The sequence below is a fragment of the Aegilops tauschii genome, chromosome 5 (assembly GCF_002575655.3).
Source record: "Aegilops tauschii subsp. strangulata cultivar AL8/78 chromosome 5, Aet v6.0, whole genome shotgun sequence".
NCBI lineage: Eukaryota > Viridiplantae > Streptophyta > Magnoliopsida > Poales > Poaceae > Aegilops > Aegilops tauschii.
The window spans coordinates 57,663,694-57,683,025 of record NC_053039.3 but is presented as its reverse complement, the minus strand read 5'-3'; the positions used below and the strand labels follow the sequence as shown (position 1 = coordinate 57,683,025).

The window sequence follows — 19,332 nt, the reverse complement described above, 5'->3', positions numbered from 1 at the left end:
GGCAAGGGCCGGCAACGAGGTGCCACAGTTAGGATCCTGTGCAAAAAAAAAGAGAGAGCAAAACTTGAAGCAGTTTAGCTAGATGTAAGTTTATGTAATGTGCTATACAAGATAGCTTCGAAGGTGATACCTAACCGTCTAAAGGTATTATTGCTGGATATAGTCTTGGAGGAGCAGTTTGCTTTTGTGCCTGAGAGGTTCATTACTGATAATATCATCACAGCATATGAATGCCTGTATTTCATGAAGCGCAACAAGGCAAAGAAGCATCAATCATGCGCCTTGAAACTTGATATGATGAAAACGTATGACAGAGTTGAATGGCCCTATTTACGGGCAATTATGCTTAAGCTGGGTTTCAATACTAAATGGGTGGATATTGTCATGAATCTGGTGAGCTTAGTTAATTTTTCTGTTTTGTTCAATGGGAAGAAACTAGAAGAGTTTAAGCCATCTCGTGGAATTCGATAAGGGGACCCATTGTCTCCATACTTGTTCTTGTTGGCAGCAGAGGGCCTTTCGTGCCTCTTAGAACCAAGAAGTGAGTCATCAAACTTAAGTGGGCTTCAAGTGACAGCATCGGCGCCATCGGTAAACCATTTATTATTTGCAGATGACTGTCTGCTGTTTTTCAAGGCGAATGGTATGGGAGCAACGGAGGTGAACCAAGTTTTTTTTTCCGAAGGAACACAACGCATTCCATTAATAAATTAAAACGCTGGACATATCGCCAGCTACAACATCTGATACAAACTTGGGAAATTGGCCTAGCCAACTTTCAGAACAACCATCTTCCATACAAACACCATGTACTGCTAAAGTGTGAGCCGTTACATTACAATGCACTATGGAAACATCACTTAAACCCACATGTATGAGAAATTTAACCTCTTTAAACAAAGTGCCCAGAGTTGATAGGTCATATTCATCACTAAGTATAGCTTGCATCAACACCATGCAGTCTGTTTCAAACATCACCTTTTGACAGCCCATTTGAATAGCAGCATGCACAACTTGTTGAAAGGCTAAGAGTTTAGCATGTAGTGGCTCTGAAACGTACTTCAGGTTACCTGCTCCTGCTGCCAGCAGCATGCCTTGGTCATTCCTGAGTGTGAAGCCCCATCCACCAGATTGTGTTGCTTCAATGAAGGCCCCATCAGTATTTATCTTCATGATTCCTGCTGGTGGCGTCTTCCACTTTTGGATTGCTTCCTTTGCTTGGTGGCTTCTCGCCTTTTTACCTTAAAGCAATATGACAAATGGTAATCAATAAAGAAAGCTATGTCTGATATATTTCTCATCGTATCCCCATTATTTACTTTGTTTCGTTCATGCCACCATAGCCATAAAAGAAGGCACACTTTCACACACTCCTCAAGCTTTAGTTTAAAAATTTCTTCTAACACCATTTTTGAATCATAGCATAGGAGAATTTTTAGTCTAACATGTTCCAGTAAAGATACTCTCCATAATGCCTTAACTCTTTTGCATTTAAGAAAAATATGCCCCCCATCCTCATCTAATCTAAAACACATGGGGCATCTAGTATCCATGGGAATACCTTTTCGTTGAAGTTTCGTCCGCAACGGGAGACTATAAGTGGCCAGCCTCCATAGAAAATGTAGTACTTTATTTGGAAGAGGGAGCGCCCAAAGTTTCTTCCAGTTGAAGTCTGACATCTCCCCCTCTGCATTAGAAGATGATGTTAGTCCGGAGGATGAATCCCTGGCTGCATTGTCAATTGCCACCTTATATGCAGATTTGACAGAAAAAGCCCTTTCTTATCAAAATGCCAGGCAAGGAAATCACCTGTATCGTCTTGGAGGGGAATCTGAAGAATAATCTTTGCATCCTCGGGCCAGAAGGTCTGCCGAATCAGATCTTCATCCCACTGATTCGTTATGGGGTTAATTAGTTCAGACACCTTGGAGAGCAAATTGTTTCCCTTTGGTGATATTACTCGCCTTGTACTACCTCAGAGGATCCAAGGGTCACACCAGATTCTAATGTTTTCTCCGTTCCCAACCCGCCATATTATCCCCTTTTTTAATAATTGGACTCCCCTCAGAATACTTCGCCATGCATAGGAGATGCCCGCACTTGGAGTTGCTTGCAAAAGCGAACCATTAGGGAAATATCGTGCCGCTAGCACTCGTGAACAGAGTGAGGAGGGGTTCTGAATGATGCGCCATGCTTGCTTGGCCAGCATGGCAAGGTTAAAAAAATGTAAGTTCCTAAAACCTAATCCTCCATCCTTCTTTGGTTTTGTCATTTTGTCCCAGCTTACCCAATGAATTTTATTCGCTTTGTCCATTTGGCTCCACCAGTAACGATTGATCATAGAACTTAAGTCCTCACAAAATGACTTTGTGAGATCAAAACATGACATGGCGTAAACTGGTATTGCTTGAGCAACTGCTTTAATCAATATCTCCTTGCCTGCTTTTGATAGAAGTTTCTCATTTCCTCCCCGAATTTTCTTCCAGACTCTCGCCCTTATAAAGTTAAAGGTCTTCGTTTTGTTCTTGCCTATGTATACTGGTAGGCCTAAGTATTTGCCTGAAAAACCTTCAATGTTGATGCCTAAAATCCTCTTCATCTCATTTCTTTTTCTTTCCTCTGTGTTCTTGCTAAACATTATTGCTGATTTTTCCTTATTGATCATCTGCCCCGAGCATGCTTCATAAATATGTAAGATTCTGTTCACTTCTTGGGCTGCATTGGCATTTGCCTCCATTAGCAATAACGAATCATCTGCAAATAATAAGTGGCTGACACTTGGGGCTTGCCTACAAATTTTAATCCCTTTCAATCTTTGATTTGCTTTTGCTTTATGTAACATGGCTGAGAACCCTTCAGCACATATGAGGAACATGTATGGAGATAGTGGGTCTCCCTGCCGTAATCCCCTCCGCGGTTCAAACACTTCTGTGACATCTCTATTGATCTTCACTTGATATTTAACTGTTGTAATGCACTTCATCACTAGCTTAACCCAGCTCATGTTAAATCCCATTTGGATCATCATATCATTTAAGAATTTCCATTCTACCCTATCATATGCTTTACTCATATCCAATTTGAGTGCCGCGTAGCATGTGCCTCCCTTTCCTCTTCTACGAAGAAAATGCGAAAGTTCATACGCCAATAGGATATTGTCTGAGATCATGCGCCCCGACACGAATGCACTTTGATTCAAGGATATGATGTCAGGTAGAATGGTTTTTAGTCTACGCGTTATCACCTTGGAGACCACCTTGTAAAGTACATTGCAGAGACTTATTGGTCTCAAATCTTTCAAATTTTCTGGCTTCGCTATTTTCGGGATTAAGACAATCATCGTATTGTTCCAGCCTTCTGGCATTTCGCCACCATTCAGGACATTGAGCACCTGCGACGTTATTTGATCCCCTATAGTTTGCCAAAACTTTTTGAAAAAGATTGATGGCATCCCATCAGGACCAGGAGCTTTCAAATCTCCAATGTTGAATAAGGCCTCCCGAATCTCCTTCTCTATGTATTCAGCGCAAAGGACTCTATTCATGCCTTCATTTACCTTTGGATTTATTGCTCGCAAAATGGCCTCATTTTCCTGCCCGGCTGTGGATGAGAAGAGACTATAAAAGTAGCCCGCAATGTGATTTTTCAGTTGCTCCTCTCCCTCTATCCAACTTCCATCTTCCTTCTTCAGCCTTCGAATTGTGATTTTGCGTTTTCTTTCCGATGCAAACGCATGGAAGAAAGCAGTATTCTTATCCCCTGATTCAAGCCATTTGACATGAGCTCGTTGCTTCCAAAAAATATCTCTTTGGTGCTCCAATCTATCGAGCTTTTCCTTCAAAAAAAGTTCTCTTGAAACATTAACCTGGCTGATCTCTTTCCTCCTTACTTCCTCTAATTCTCTTTTGAGTTGTTTTATCCTCTTTTCTTGATCGCCTAAGACGTTTTTGTCCCACTCTTTTAGATCACAAGCTACTGCATGCAACTTGTCAGCTGCTTTATTTACTCCCCGCGCTGCAGCAATAGCCCATGCATTGTTCACGACTGCCTCGCAATCCTCCTCTTGCAACCATTTGGCTTCAAATCTAAAAGCTTTGGCATACCCTCCTGTATTGTGTCTATGATTTGTACTCTCCATCAATATAGTTACAGGACGGCGATCTGAATGTCTCGGATCCTCATTTACGACTTTGTAGTTTGGGAATCCATTGCACCAGCTACGATTCCCTGTTGCCCTGTCCAACCTTTCTTTTATGTATCGACTTGCTATATGGTTGTGGTCGCACCATGTAAATTTATCACCTGAATAACCCAAGTCTCGCAGCCCACATTCAGCGAGTACCAGCCTGAAACACTCCATTGCTCTTTGTGACCTGCCAGGACCTCCTCTCTTTTCATGGTTGTACATGATCTCATTAAAGTCTCCAGCACATAACCAAGGAAGATTCATCTGCTGGTTAAGAATAGTTAAGAGTCTCCAGGTTGTGTGCTTTTTATGACTTGAAGGTTCACCGTAAATTCCTGTGAACCGCCATTTGAAACCATCCTTTTCGTTTATTACCACATCTATATGCAGCCTTGAAAATTTTTGGAGCTCAACTTTCACTTCTTTCTTCGACAGTAGGGCTAGTCCACCACTCTTTCCTTCACAGTTCCTTATCAACATCTGGTCCATCCCTAGCATTCATTTAAATCTTTCCATCTTTTTGTTGTTCATCTTGGTTTCGGATAGGAAAAGCATGTCAGGGTCCACCTGCTTCTGGAGGTCCAGAAGCCCTCTCACTGCCGGGCCGTTCCCCAACCCCCGGCAGTTCCATACCGTGATTTTCATTTTGGTTCGCGGGGCTGTTCCGACAGCCCCGCTTTCAACTCAGCTCTGAGCTTTCCATTTGTAAATCCTTCTTGGTCCTCCCCATTCCTATCCTTCTCTGCATTATTACCATGTGCTTCGACTCCAGCTCCCGAGTCAATCTCCATTTTGCACTTTTTCAGTGTCTCCAGTTCCATTTCAAATTCTGTATCCGAGTACGCTCTCTTCTTTGGTACATGGTCATTGGCGTCTTTCGTATGTGGTTGATGTGTTGTCTTCAAGCGCTTGAAAGTGCCCCGTTTTTCCTTTACATTGTTCAAAAATTCACACACCTTCATTTCCCCTACAGTCTGCATATTTTGTTCATTTCCTCTTCCCTCATTGACCGGAGGTCCCTTTGGGTTCACTTTCTCATATGCTGTGGCCTGCTTTTCCCCCTTCTCTCCTCCACTAAAATCTCCTCTACTCTCATTTCCCGCTTGTCCTTGAGGTATTTTAGGATCCACCACCATTGGGGCTGATTGGCCTTCACTATTCCTTACCTCCTGTACAATTCTTTCACTTGGAATCCCTTCCAAAAGAAGTTTCTTTCCTCCAGATTCTACCTCCTTCACATTTTCTTGTTTATTTAGTGGGCTGGTTGCTTCCTTTTCCTCCCTCTTACCTGAGATCCCCACTCCTTTATCATCATATGAGTTCTTCCTCCACGTAATTGCATCGCTACCCCTGCTGCCTCCATTATTGTTCTTTCCAAAGCCCCATTTATCTCGAGAGTTCCTGCTCCTATCCTCCTCACTTGGACTCCTTACCCAGTCTTCTGCCCTGAGCCACGACCCAAATTCATCCCCAACTCCCAGTTTCTGTTTATTTGGACAGCCTCGATCATTGTGGCCGATGACGCCGCAAATAGCAGAAGTCTGGTAAGTGTTCATATGTAAATAAAATCTCTTTCCCCTTCTGCCCATCGTTCAGTTCTTTGCCCATCATCTCTTTGTCTTGCCTTTCCTCCTCATCATCTTCCAGGAAGATAGTAATACCTCTTATCAAAGGTTTTGTGATATCTAGCCGGACTTTCACTCGCATAAACTCTCCTGCTGCCATGTCACATTCATCAACATCAACATTCAGCACCTCCCCTATTTCCTTCCCTATGGCTTCACCTGACTCCCTATACATCGATCCCATAGGAATACCATGAAGGCTTACCCAAATAGGAATTTTCTTGAACTCGTACTCATTGAGTGTTTTTGCTGGATCAAAATATTCAACCACCAGAAGCCTCTTATTGAAAGTCCAAGGTCTGTCATTCAACGCCCTAAATTTCCCTGCTTCATCTCGGAATGAGAACAAAAATCGATTCATACCTAGGTTCTTGCACTCCACTCCTTTGAACGGAGACCAAATCCTTCCCAAGGTGTTCTCTAGGGCCTCCTTCGGCGCAGGTCTGTCAGACATCAATTTACCAATAGCTTGTGGCTTCTGTGACCCTGCTATGTTCGTGTTTCTTCGTCCAATCTTGATTTCTTTCTTTTCTGCACCTGAGAGCTTCATGGACTGCAAATTTTTTTGGATCCCCTCCATGGCCCCTATCCCGGCCGCTCCGAGCTGGGACGAGCACCGCCCACACCACCCCCCGGCGCCGCCCGCACCTAGCACTTGCTCCGCCGCCAACTACCTCCTCGTTGGTTCAAATTGGTAGGAGCCAACTCTGGTTTCAGCAGCAGATAGAAGTGTGATTGGATTGGGAAGGATAAAGGAAAAACGCATGCAGATGGCCAGAAAGCTGGGCGAATTAGAGATCCAGAGAAGATTTCCCCTTTCGCCTCAGTTCGTGGCCGAAACGGAAGAATAACGCCTGTACTAATTCAATAGGGGAAGAGAGAAAATACTCAGATTTAGAGAGAACGAGATGCAAGCGGAGCTCAGCCGATGTTGAAAGTTGTTGGAAAGCGATGGATTTGGGTGGGAAAGCGAAGGATTTGGTGGTATTTGGTGATTATCGCCGGACGACGCCGGAGTTCGCCTCAGTCGCTGTAGGCACTAGAACCGTCACGAAGGGACGGAAAGACTCCCCTTGTTTGCTGTCTCGAGGTGAACCAAGTTTTGAAAAGCTATCTCGTATGCACTTGGCGTTTCATGACTGGGATCAACGAGTGTTGAAAAAACCAAAGAAAAGGCTCCGGAAAGTGCAGAGGGAGTTAGAGGAAGTAATGACGGGCCCCATGACGGATGAAAATGAAATCAAGAGGAAGGAGCTAGCTGAACTAGTAGAGTATCTTCTGGAACTTAAAGAGATCCAAACCATGCAGCGTTCTCGTGTTGACTGGCTTCGATTTGGAGATCGGAATACGGCTTATTTCCAGGCTTATGCAGCGGCAAGGAGGAAAAGAAATTAGATTAAGAAATTAAAGGATGATAATGGTGACATTATGGAAGGTACGACAGAGTTAAACCCTCATATTCAAGGTTATTTTACTAATTTTTTTACATCGGAAGTTCAGCATACATACCCTATACTACTTCAGAGGGTGCATCGAAAGGTTACAGACCAAATGAACAGGATGCTCACGGCTCCATTCTCTGGTGATGATGTGCGTAAGGCAGTCTTTAGTATCGGCGATCTTAAGGCACCGGGGCTAGATGGATTACATGCAATTTTCTTCAAAAAATATTGGCATGTCCTTGGGGACGATATTACTGTTGCGGTTTTGAATGCTGTTAGTTTGAAGCAGATCCCACCAGAATGGAATGATACCTCTATAGTTTTGATTCCAAAGGTGGATTCTCCGGAATTAATAACTCAGCATCGTCTAATTAGCCTTTGCAATGTGCTATATAAAATAATCTCGAAGATGCTGTCAGTACGTCTTAAGAGTATTCTACCTGACATTATTTCTCCCACCCAAAGTGCATTTGTACCTGGCAGGATGATCACTGACAATATTCTTATGGCTTATGAATGCATTCATAAAATCAAAAACACCAAAAATAGTAAGGCAGGTTTGTGTGCGGTAAAGCTTGACATGCAGAAGGCGTATGATAGAGTCGAATGGATCTTTTTAAGAAATATGATGCAGAAGTTAGGTTTTGATGAACAGTGGGTCAATCTTATAATGGCTTGTGTGAGTTCTGTCAGATATAAAGTCAGATATAATTCTCAAGAGACTGATATGTTTATACCCTCAAGGGGTATTTGACAGGGTGACCCTTTGTCACCTTATTTGTTCCTAATTTGTGCAGAAGGCCTTTCTAGCATGTTGCAGTATGAAGAAGAAGTTGGTGCCATTGATGGGATTAGGGTGTGCAGGAATGCACCGTCAGTATCACACCTTTTATTTGCTGTCGATTCTCTAATTCTCATGAGAGCAGATATGTTGAATGCAACTTCCTTACAGAATGTGCTGGACACCTATTGTGAAAATTCAGGACAATTGGTAAGTTTGGGGAAATCCAGTATATTTTTCAGTCCAAGTACTAATGTGCAAACTAGAGATGAAATCTGCCAGCATTTACACATCACAACGGAAGCACTATGTGACAAGTATCTGGGCCTGCCCGCTATGGTGGGTGCAGATAGAAGTGATTGCTTTAAACACTTCTGTGAGAAAATCAAAAAATTGTTGAAGGGATGGATGGAAAAACAGTTATCTACAGGTGGGAAGGAAGTCTTATTAACAGCTGTTGCTCAAGCCATCCTTGTATTTGCTATGTCGGTCTTTTGTTTGCTGAAAGGAATATGCAAAGATATTACTGATGTGACAGCCCAGTTCTGGTGGGGAGATGAGGAGGAAAATAAGAAATTACACTGGTTTTCTTGGTGGAAACTTTGTATCCCAAAATGTGAGGGTGGTATGGGGTTCAGAGATTTATATTCTTTCAACCTAGCTCTTCTCGCCAAACAATGTTGGAGACTGACCATATACCCAGATTCTATTTGTGCTCGAATCTTAAAGGCCAAATATTTCCCAAACTCTGATCTTTTGCAGGCTGGACCTAAAAAGGGATCCTCTTTTACCTGGCAAAGTATTGTGGCTGGACTTGCTACCTTTAAACGTGGGAATATTTGGCGTATTTTGGATCTGGTGAGAGGGTGAATATATGGAATGATCCATGGATTCCATCAAGCCCTGATAGGAAAGTTTTGACTCCCCGGGGAAACACTCTGTTAACAAAAGTGTATGAACTTATTGATCCGATTACGGGCAAATGGGATGAGGAACTGATCAGAGGCATTTTTAATCCAGTGGATGTGGCAAGGATTTTGCAAATCCCTCTTAATTTTCAGGCCTTTGATGATTTTATGGCTTGGCACCTCACTGCTAATGGGATTTTTTATGTGCGGACAGCATACAATGAGGAATGGACGCACAAGTACAGAGGACAATCAATGGCAAATCTGACATCAACTAGTGCCATGCAACGAGAGATTTGGAAGCTTCAGGTCCTGAGGAAAATCCAGATTTTTTTCTGGCGTGCGTTGAGAGGTATTGTGCCCTTGAAATCTATACTAGCAAACAAGCACATTCCAGTTAGTGGTGAATGCCCGATCTGTCACAAGGGTCCGGAAGATATCCGACATCTTTTATTCAAGTGCGATCTAGCAACGAGCCTTTGGACGGGATTGGGTTTGCTTGATCGTATAGATACAGCAACACAGGTCGATAGGTCTGGATCGGCGATCTTTGAGTTTTTGTTGTTAGAATCAGACTCTCCACTAGACATTATGCCTGCTATTAACTGCAAAGAAGTTATCGCTGCGGGATCTTGGTACCTATGGTGGCTGCGGCGTCAGCACACTCACCATGATTCATGTCCCCCTTCTTTCCGATGGACCAGCTCGGTCCTAGCAATCATGGGGAATTTTATGTAATCATCAAGGAAGGAGATAGCTAGCGAACATAAGTGGGCGAGGCCACAACCAAAATTCATTAAACTGAATGTAGATGGGTGCTTTCATGCAGATGTTGGTTTGGCGCAACTGGAGCTGTTCTCCGTGATGAGAAAGGGAGATTCATAGCAGCTCAATGCAATTTTGTTCAGCATGCAATTGATGTAATGACAGTTGAAGCAATGGCTATGCGGGACGGGTTATCTTTTACAAACTCCCTGGGGTTCAACAGGATTGTGGCTGAATCTGATTCACAAAATGTGGTGAGTTATTGTCAAGAGCAAGATCAATGGTGGGATGCATCGGCGGCAATTTTTGCGGACTGCATAGACACGGTAATGTTAATCGGGAAGGTCATCTTTAAGCACTGTTTTCGTGATGCAAACTCTATAGCTCATGAGCTAGCAAAGTTTAGTTTTTGTAATAAACATAATGATAGTTGGACTAATGAACCTCCTGGGTTCTTACTTAGCCAACTAGTCAACGATGTAATTATTCTTTGATATTAATAAAGCTAGCCATGATGGCCTTTCCCCAAAAAAAAGTTTTGGATATTTATTGTCAAGCTTCTGGCCAGCAAATTAATTATGCAAAATCATCCATCTTCTTCAGCAAAGGAGTTCCAGAAAATATTCGCAATGACATAAAGGGCCTCTTGCATGTTCCAAATGAGACATTGAACGAAAAATACTTAGGCATGCCTTCTGACATCGGTTCTTCAAAGAATGGTGCTTTCAAATATTTAAAGGACCGATTGTGGAGTAGGATTCAAGGATGGATAGAGAAGTCTTTGTCCACGGCTGGGAAAGAGGTTCTTGTTAAAGCGGTTGCTCAGGCGGTACCAGTATATTCCATGTCTTACTTCAAATTACCAAGAGGGTTGTGTGAACATTTGAATATGCTCATAAGGAAATTTTGGTGGGGTAGCAAAGAAGGTCAACGCAAGCCACATTGGGTATCTTGGAAGGATATGACTCAACCAAAAAACATGGGAGGGCTGGGTTTCAAAGATTTTGGCTATGCTGGCTAGACAAGCATGGCGTTTGCTTCAAAACCCAGACTCACTGAGTGCTCGCATCCTCAGAAGTGTTTGGATTCATCAATTCTTGAAGCTGGTCTTGGGTCCCGTCCGAGCCAAATTTGGCGAGCCATAGTAGAAGGCAGAGATATTCTTAAGCAAGGGCTAATAAAGAGAATTGGGAACGGGCAGAATACAAGTATTTGGACTGAAAACTGGTTACCTAGGGACGAGATGCTCCGTCCATATGGTTGTAAGATAGCAAACCCGCCTCAGTTTGTCTCAGAGATAATTGATCCAACTACAGCAACATGGAACATACAGAGGGTTCGGGAGGTCTTCCTTCCCTTTGACGTGAAAGTCATCACTAGTATACCTCTGTGCACCTGTAATATAACTGATTTTTGGTGTTGGCATTTCGAGAAAAATGGACAATTCTCTGTCAGATCAGCATATAACATGCTAGTAGCCACAAGGCAACGCCGTGAGGCTTGGTTGGACGACAATGCTAGCTCGTCAAGCAATACAGCCGAGCAAAACGAGTGGAAAATTTTGTGGAAAACGCAAGTGCCCGGAAAAATTAGAATGTTCTTATGGAGACTTTCAAAACAATCTTTGCAACCGAAGATGTTCGTTCTCATCGACATATGTCAAACTCTGTGGCATGCGGGCTGTGTGGGGCCCCGGACTCATGGCGCCACTCCCTCCTGGAACGTACTACTTCCAGATGTACTTGGGCGATGGTCGAGGAGGAGATTGGACAGTCGCTGGTGCACAACAGCGAGCCAAAAGCTAAACAGTTTTTCACACAAATGGAATCATTATCACATGCTCATTTTGTGAAGTTAGCCGTCACTTTGTGGGCTATTTGGTCGGCAAGGAGGAAGTCTATCCACGAGGGGATTTTTCAGTCCCCAATCACTATTCTCCTTCACAACCAGGTTCATTGCAGAGCTGGAGAGTATTAAAGAATGCAAACCGGTTGGGATCTCAAGGGCAGAAGGGGGCATACAACGAAGAACTCGCCCAAGAGCCCCTCCGGCGAATGATGGAAAGCTTCATGTGGACGCTGCCGTGAGACCAGGACGAGGTGGTTCGGCAGCAGTGGTGTGCAGGGATGCCGAGGGGAGCTACCTGGGTAGCACGGCCTTGGTGGTGCAAGGAGTGGATGACCCAATGATTTTGGAGTCGCTAGCCTGTAGGGAGGCACTTTGTGCAGCTAAGGACCTTCTTTTGCAGCGTTTTGTGGTCGCGTCAGATTCAAAACAGGTAGTGCGGGACATTGTTGAAGGCTCCCACGGCAAACACGGTGCAATTATCAGTGAGATCAAAGCCCGTTCTACCGCTTTTTCCTGTAGTTTTATTTTTGAAGGTCGAGATAGTAACGAAGCTCACCGCTTAGCTAGATATGCTCTAAATCTAGCCCCTGGACGTCATGTGTGGTTTGGCCAACCATATAATATAAGTATTATCCCACTTTCTGTGAAATCCGATCAATAAAGAACTGGCTTTTCCCTAAAAAAAAAGCTAGATGTAAGTTGCCTTATTTTTAAATTTGTGTCAGTCAATGTGTGAGAGAACGAAACAGGCGACAAGGCCTCATCCAGGAACGAGTCGTAGACGCTGGCGTGTCAGCGGACGTTTCAGTTTTTCTTCAGGATAAACTAGCATCTGGGATTCACTTGACAAACGTAGTTAGTCCCCTACATGTATATTGTCATCAACATCAAAACATAAGGGCATAATTGCACTTTCAGCCTACTCCCATGGAAGCCGAGGAACTCGACGGCGCTGGTCCACCGCATCCGCGCCGTCTGTGCGCTCCTCTTCGAGCTGCCCGGTAGCGAAGCCTTGCCGGTGGCGGCATGCTTGAACGTGCATCCCTGTCGAGCCTGCAGGTTGCCGTGGAGGCTGGCGTTGTTGCATACCATGTGCAATGGAGAAACAACGCCAATGAATAGCGAAGAGGGTTGTGCGGATCGAGCGAGTGGTGGAGCTCCAGAGGCATCGCCAGGAGCGGTTGCGGCACGGTTGTTGGATCCTGCGACAGTCCAAGGCTGCAGCTCCAGCGGAGAAGGCGTGGTGGTGCCGATTGGTTGGGATCATAGTTGCTGGGATCGCGGGTCGGTGCGGCGTTCCACGACCCAGGGTCGCCGACCCAAATCGAGGGTCGGGGTCCAGGCCGGGGTGAACATGGACCGATGGCTGGGACGCGACCCCGAACCCCGCTCAGTCACCCAAGTTAGGAGTGAGGCAGAGAGTTTGAAGGGAAGCCAAGAGATAATAGATGAGTACAAAGAGCATTATCGGACTCATACCTCCACCCGCCACCATCATAGGTCCTCCATCGTTGTTGCCACATTACGGGACCGTGCAGTCGCGACTTGACGTAGGAACCGTCGTTGGTTGGTCGGCAAACGTGCCCAGGGGTCCGTCGAATGCCTCGTCGTTCCTATGGTGGCCGACGTGAAACCTGATCGTCACGCTGCCGTCGTCGCTGTGGACCACAGCGTGAACGTGCTCAGGAAGCGTCACCAGGTTGATGGTTGTCTCGTCGTAGCCATGTGATGCACTCGAGGCAGAAGAAACAACCTCGCAGTGGCACACGGCCTACAAATCGTTTGGATCGTTTGGCCGACGGGGACTACAGAGTGGCGGTTGTAGCAGCAGTTGCCCGACGTCGTGATCTCTCCGCTTGGGCGCTTCTATTCTTCCCTCTATGTTGTTCCTCCTTCGTTCCGGCGGCTGATAACCATGACCATCGCCGCGTCCGCCTACGATTGCATGAACGACGACGTTGCCTAGCAGGCCTGCCTCTCGACGGCCGGCGCCGCTGGACATGGAAAGCAGGCAGGCCACAGGCTACACAGACACGCCGCTGCCGTCGGGGTGGAGAACCGGGGCTTCATGGCCTGAGTGAAAGAGAGGCATGGGAAGGAACGGAGCGGGGTAATTGCTGCGGCGGTGACACAAACACGCAGTGGAGAAGGAGGGCGGGTGTTGCGCTGGGAAAAGAACGATCAGATGACACTTGTATAGGAGAACCAAAGGGATAACCTCTCCCGAAAAATCGAAGCAGGCAGCGTCCAGAAACAACGGGCAGCACCGAATTTAGCGACACCGGGAACCAACCCCGCATGCAGGATCACATGGAAACACTCGTAGTCACTTCACGTGTACATCCATAACATGCATCAACCGATTAGACTAACGAACCAGCCCCCACAATCCACCTGAGCTGCCCCAATCGCAGACTATAGACAAACAGGAACCATGCAGTTTAGTCAACGGGACAGGGATGGCCCACACACATCCAAAATCAGTATATGTAAACGGAGCTGCTAAAAATCAGTCGACTGAGACTTCGCGAAGTCTCAGTCGACTATGCAGCCGTTCGATCTCGTGTTGCTTGTAGATTCACGCTGGCCCATTTTTGTCTTTGTTTCGGCCTGTGTACGTCACAGACCGGCCCGTCTTGCTTGTTTTTTTTTGGAGCGATTCTTCTGATGTCTTGTTTGGGCCGGCCTTGATTCGCGCGAGCATCTCGCGTTTCTTTTTGTGGGCTGGGGCAGGTGAAGAGGAAGTAGCAGCCCCATGGTAATTAAGAGGAGGGGATTGGCAGTCGTCAGTCCATTTCATCCTCTGTCTCTCTCTATCCTTTCTATGTGAAAATCCGAAGATCTCTGAAGCGAATCGAAGAGAAATTGCCGTGCTCCTCCACAGCCAACGAGAGGATGGGCGATGCTGCGCTGATGGTGACTGCAATCCCATCTTTTCTTTTTCTTTTCTGTTTGTTAGTTGGTGAGATACAGTAGATCTGAGTGGATTTTTTGGGTTTCATTTTTTGTTTGGACCAAGTCCAGATTAGTAGATCTGAAGCATAGAATCATCCTTTTTTTATTCAACCGGGGGTGGTAATGTAGTGCGTATATATGAAGGGATTTGAGTCCAGATTATAGCCTTGAAGCATACAGTGGTCAGTCTATTTTTGTTTGTACGCTTCTTGCTTCAGACGTCTAGGTCTCAAGAAGTGGTTCTCTCATATCCCCTAATTTGGACTTCGGACATCTAGATCTATCACTGATCCATCACCTAGGGAGAGGTTCAGTCCCTTGTTTGTTTATCTTAGTCCAGGGTAGTAGCTTTTTAAGAATATGATTTTCGGCAGAAACAATTTTTGTGTGAACATGTTTGAGGAATATTACTTAAATCAAATCCCCTCATGTGTATTTGCTGAAGCTATCACTAAGGGTGGTTCAGTCATTTGTTTGTTTATTTAGATTACCATAGTTGTTCAGTAGCATGTCTCTTTTAAAAGAAAGAGAGATTATCACTGAATGTACAAGTAGGAGTGGGTATCTTTTATTTGTTTTTTCAGAACCCCTATCTAACCAGTAGCATGTTATTTGAAATATTTTATTTTGTAAACAAGAGAGATTACTACTGAATTGTATCACTAGAGATTACACTGAAACCTTTTTTCTCTATAGAATGTATCAGTAGCATGTTTACTTGTTTTTGCCAGTGCTTTTGCTAAGACCCTATTTAATTAGTAGCATGTTCAATTTTTTTTCCCACGGAATCAAAAGATAATGATTACTGCAACTAAGTTTCCAGCAGCAGCATGTTTTTTCAGTTTTATTTTTTTGCTTAAACCATATGAATCAGTAAGATGTTCATTTTTTGTGTATGAATCAAGATATTATGGTCTCTTGATAGATTCATCTTTTTTTATCTCCACTTCGTAATGTAAATATATATTTTTTGGTCATCAGCGGCGACGCCAATGAAAATGATCATTATCTAGAAATCCTTTTTGTTCAGAAACATACAAGTATCACACTAAAAATCATTAGCTGAATATGTATGAGTCTCACTAGCACAAATTAATGTTTTGGCGGCTTTTTTATGTGCAGAGGAGATGGTTTGCAGAGTTTGCCTGAGCCCTTGCTACCGCGAGAGCAGGTCAAGCGACATTAGCATGTATGTCTGGGAGTTTAAAAACGCAGGGATAAATCAGCAGCCTGTATTTTTGTAGGGGAGCCCCTAGTTTAACTAGTTGTTTACATTGAACTTTTTTAATCCAACGCGTCAAGCTCTTCTGATTCATTTTTCTGAACCCATGTAGCATGTAGAATGTGGAATGTAGATTTTTGTAGGATTTCAGGGTTTTGATGTTCATGTTCAATACCATGTAGACTTGTTGCTTGTTCCCGTCATTTCCTGTAGGTCATATTCCCGTCCTTAGTCATGCCTAGAAATATATGCTAGTTTCTAGACTGAATTTTTAGGTTGTAGCAGCTTGACCTTTTTACATCAGTGCTTGATGCATCAGGTAGATTCATGATTGTTTGTTTCTTTTGATGTATTTTGTGTTACAATCTTTTTTATCCAGTCTAGAACACACATACTGTCATGATAGGTATCTTTTTACTTCTCAATTTTTCGGCCATGATTGTTTTTCATAACCACGAGGGTGCTTTTTCTAATTTTTTACAATGATTATTTACTTCATTTGTTTTGTTTTCACTTTTTTTCCGTGTCAACAAAATAGATTGTGCCATGCAACGAAAGGAATAGTTTCAACAACCTGACAGGAGATACGCTGAAGTTTAAGGCAAACAAACGGACGTACACCGTCAACTGTCACAAGGGGCCTAGAGAGAGTGCAATGTATGGGAGTGAGTGGAGGAAGTTTGTTTCAGACAACAAGTTGGGGAAGGGTCAGCTGGTTCTCTTCTACTTGGACCAGCCTTCCCCAAGGGCAGTTGTCTGTGTGATTCAATTCGGGAATGACACTGAAGATGAAGGATCCAAGGATGATGATGACTACATGGAAGTTTCAGATGAAGAAGACGAGGATGGAGAAGCCAACAACAAACGATGATGACGACATGATTCGCACTAGGGTTCTTGATCTGACTCAAGAAGAGGAATCGGATCTGGGAGGGCTCCTTCTGCTCAGCAATGGATTCATAGGGTTGCCATTTTGTGCACCGCCTCACGAGGACTGATGTTTTTTTTTGGGGAGCATGGTATGTATCCATTTTCTCACTGTTTTTTTCTTTTTTCTTTTTTGCATGTATAGTTTTTAAGTAAGTGGTGCAAACACTTTTGTTCTGTGTTAATCCTGAAACGGGGATCTTTTGCATTAGTGAAACTGTTATTTCTGAAATTTGTTTTTTACTTTTGTTTTTATTAGTTTAACTATAACTCAAAACCTTTCTTGAAATCTCTTAAATCTGGAAATGTTTTTACTTTTTGTTGCTAGTTTTAATTTGAAATTGCTTTTTAATTTGTTTTAATCCCACACTAGGCATGCAACTGCATGTCTTGTAGCTTGCACTACTAGAAAAAGGGCTATAGATGGGATTGACACTAATGGCGCGCCTGACAAGCGGTGCGCCATTAGTATATACTAATGGCGCACCACCTTCTGATACGCCATTAGAGTTGAAACTACTAATGGCGCACCTGGCCCAGGGTGCGCCATTAGTATCAAATTTTTTTTTAACTAGTGCGCCTGTCCAAACATACTAATGGCGCATCCAGAGACAGTGCGCCATTACTAGTTGTAACTAGTAATGGCGCACCTGGCCCAGGGTGCGCCATTAGTATCAAATTTTTTTTTAACTAGTGCGCCTGTCCAAACATACTAATGGCGCATCCAGACACAGTGCGCCATTACTAGTTGTAACTAGTAATGGCGCACCTGCCGGAAAGTGCGCCACTAATGTTGTTTTTTCTATTATATTTTTATTCCTTTTTTGCAAAACTACTAATGGCGCACTTTTCCATCGTGCACCATTACTAGTTTAAACTAGTAATGGCGCACTGTGGAACAGTGCGCCATTAGTATATTTTTTTTTTTGCAAAACTACTAATGGCGCACCACCAGAAGGTGCGCCATTAGTAACCTGGATTACTAATGGCGCATTTAGAGTTGGTGCGCCATTAGTAAGTGGGCAGCAACAAGATATTTTGGACAGCCTCTCCTACCCACACTCACTTTCTCCCCACTTCATTCTCTCCACCTCCTCCTTGTCTCGGGTGCCTTCTCTTTTTCACCTCATTTCCACCATAGATTCATTCAATTTAAGTGGTTAAATTACCTTGTTTTGATAGGTAAGTAAGGGGGGAAGCTATATTTATGTTGTTCTCCCTACAACAATGTGCACATGCACTTTTTATGGCCTAGCTAGATCTATGTATGTTCGTGGTGTTGCATATGTTTGTGGTGTTGCATATGTGTTTGTGTTTGGAGGTGTACCGGTATTTGAAATGCGATAGTTGCCAATATTTTGCCGGAATGTTGATTCATTTCCGTTTCGGCGAGAATTTTGGCATTAAGCATTCATTTTGGTCCTATTTTTAGGGAAAGTCATGCCAAATTTTTTCTTGGTTCTAAAATATCGTTTTGCTCTACCCCGCAGGCGACCATGGTCCGCATGATGACCGAAGGCATCGTGAATAGGTTTTTGAGGTCCGCGAAGGCCGAGATGCTTCAAAAGAACGAGACGGAGATAAGATGTCAGTGTCGAAGATGCAAGCTGAAGAGCCTTATTGCGGACCCGGAATCCGGGCAGGTGCGGGACCACCTGCTCTTGCGTGGTTTCATGGATGGCTATCGGTGGCAAGGTGATGAAGATGACTACGAAGTCGTCCATGGGGGCCGGGCAAGAAATGAGGAAGGGCAGCAAGACAACCACCGCGGCTCGGGCGGGCGAGAAGACGAAGAATCCCCAGGAGATGATCACGACGGTGATGCTGTACACAGTCATCATGTAGAAGATGCAGGACATGATGATGAGGAAGATGCCGGAGCAGACGACGGGCATGATCATGAAGATGATGATGCCGGCGGAGCAGACGACGCTGGACCATCGATGGGCTGGGTGCAGGACCCTCATATTCAAGAGCTGCTTCTCAAGCAGACGGATAACGCAAGAGCTGCCGCCCGAGAGAAAGCCAAGATGGATCAACGCGGTTACTCCATTGTATGAAGGATGCAGGCCCGAGGATACCCGCCTGAAAGTAACGCTCATGGCTCTGGAGATGAAGGTAAAACACAAAATGACCGACGCATGCTTCGACGAGAACATGTCATTCTGGCATGAACGTCTTCCCAAGGGGAACAAGTGCCCGACCAGTTTGGAGGAGGCGAAGAAAATCGTGTGTCCTCTGGATTTACCGCACGTGAAATACCATGTGTGCATGAACAATTGCATCATTTATTGGGACGAGCACGCGGAGTCTACCATATGTCCGGTGTGCGGCGTCACTCGATACAAGAAGAGGAAGAAAGCTCCTCGAAAAGTGGTGTGGTACTTTCCGATCACTCCTCGTCTGCAGCGGTATTTCGCGGACCCTAAGGTAGCAAAGCTCCTGCGTTGGCACGCGGATAGGGAGGAGAAGAAGCGAGAAGATGACGCAAATGATCCGGAGATAGATAAAAAAGACAAGATGCTGAGTCACCCTAAGGATGCGAGCCAGTGGCAAGCGTTGAACTTCGAAGACCTAGAATTTGGGAACAATCCAAGGAACATCATGCTGGGCGCGAGCACCGATGGAGTCAATCCGTTTGGCAGCCAGAGAAGCACACATAGCACCTGGCCT

The 19,332-nt window shown here is 44.5% G+C and overlaps 1 long non-coding RNA gene across 1 annotated transcript; it reads left to right on the top strand.

Moving 5' to 3' along the window:
* Positions 1-13,966: 13,966 nt before the first annotated feature.
* Positions 13,967-17,327, top strand: LOC120964323 (uncharacterized). The gene is made up of 3 exons (XR_005756200.2): positions 13,967-14,471; positions 15,633-15,699; positions 16,271-17,327. It is a non-coding gene; the product is annotated as an uncharacterized lncRNA (long non-coding RNA).
* The last annotated feature ends 2,005 nt before the right edge of the window (positions 17,328-19,332 follow it).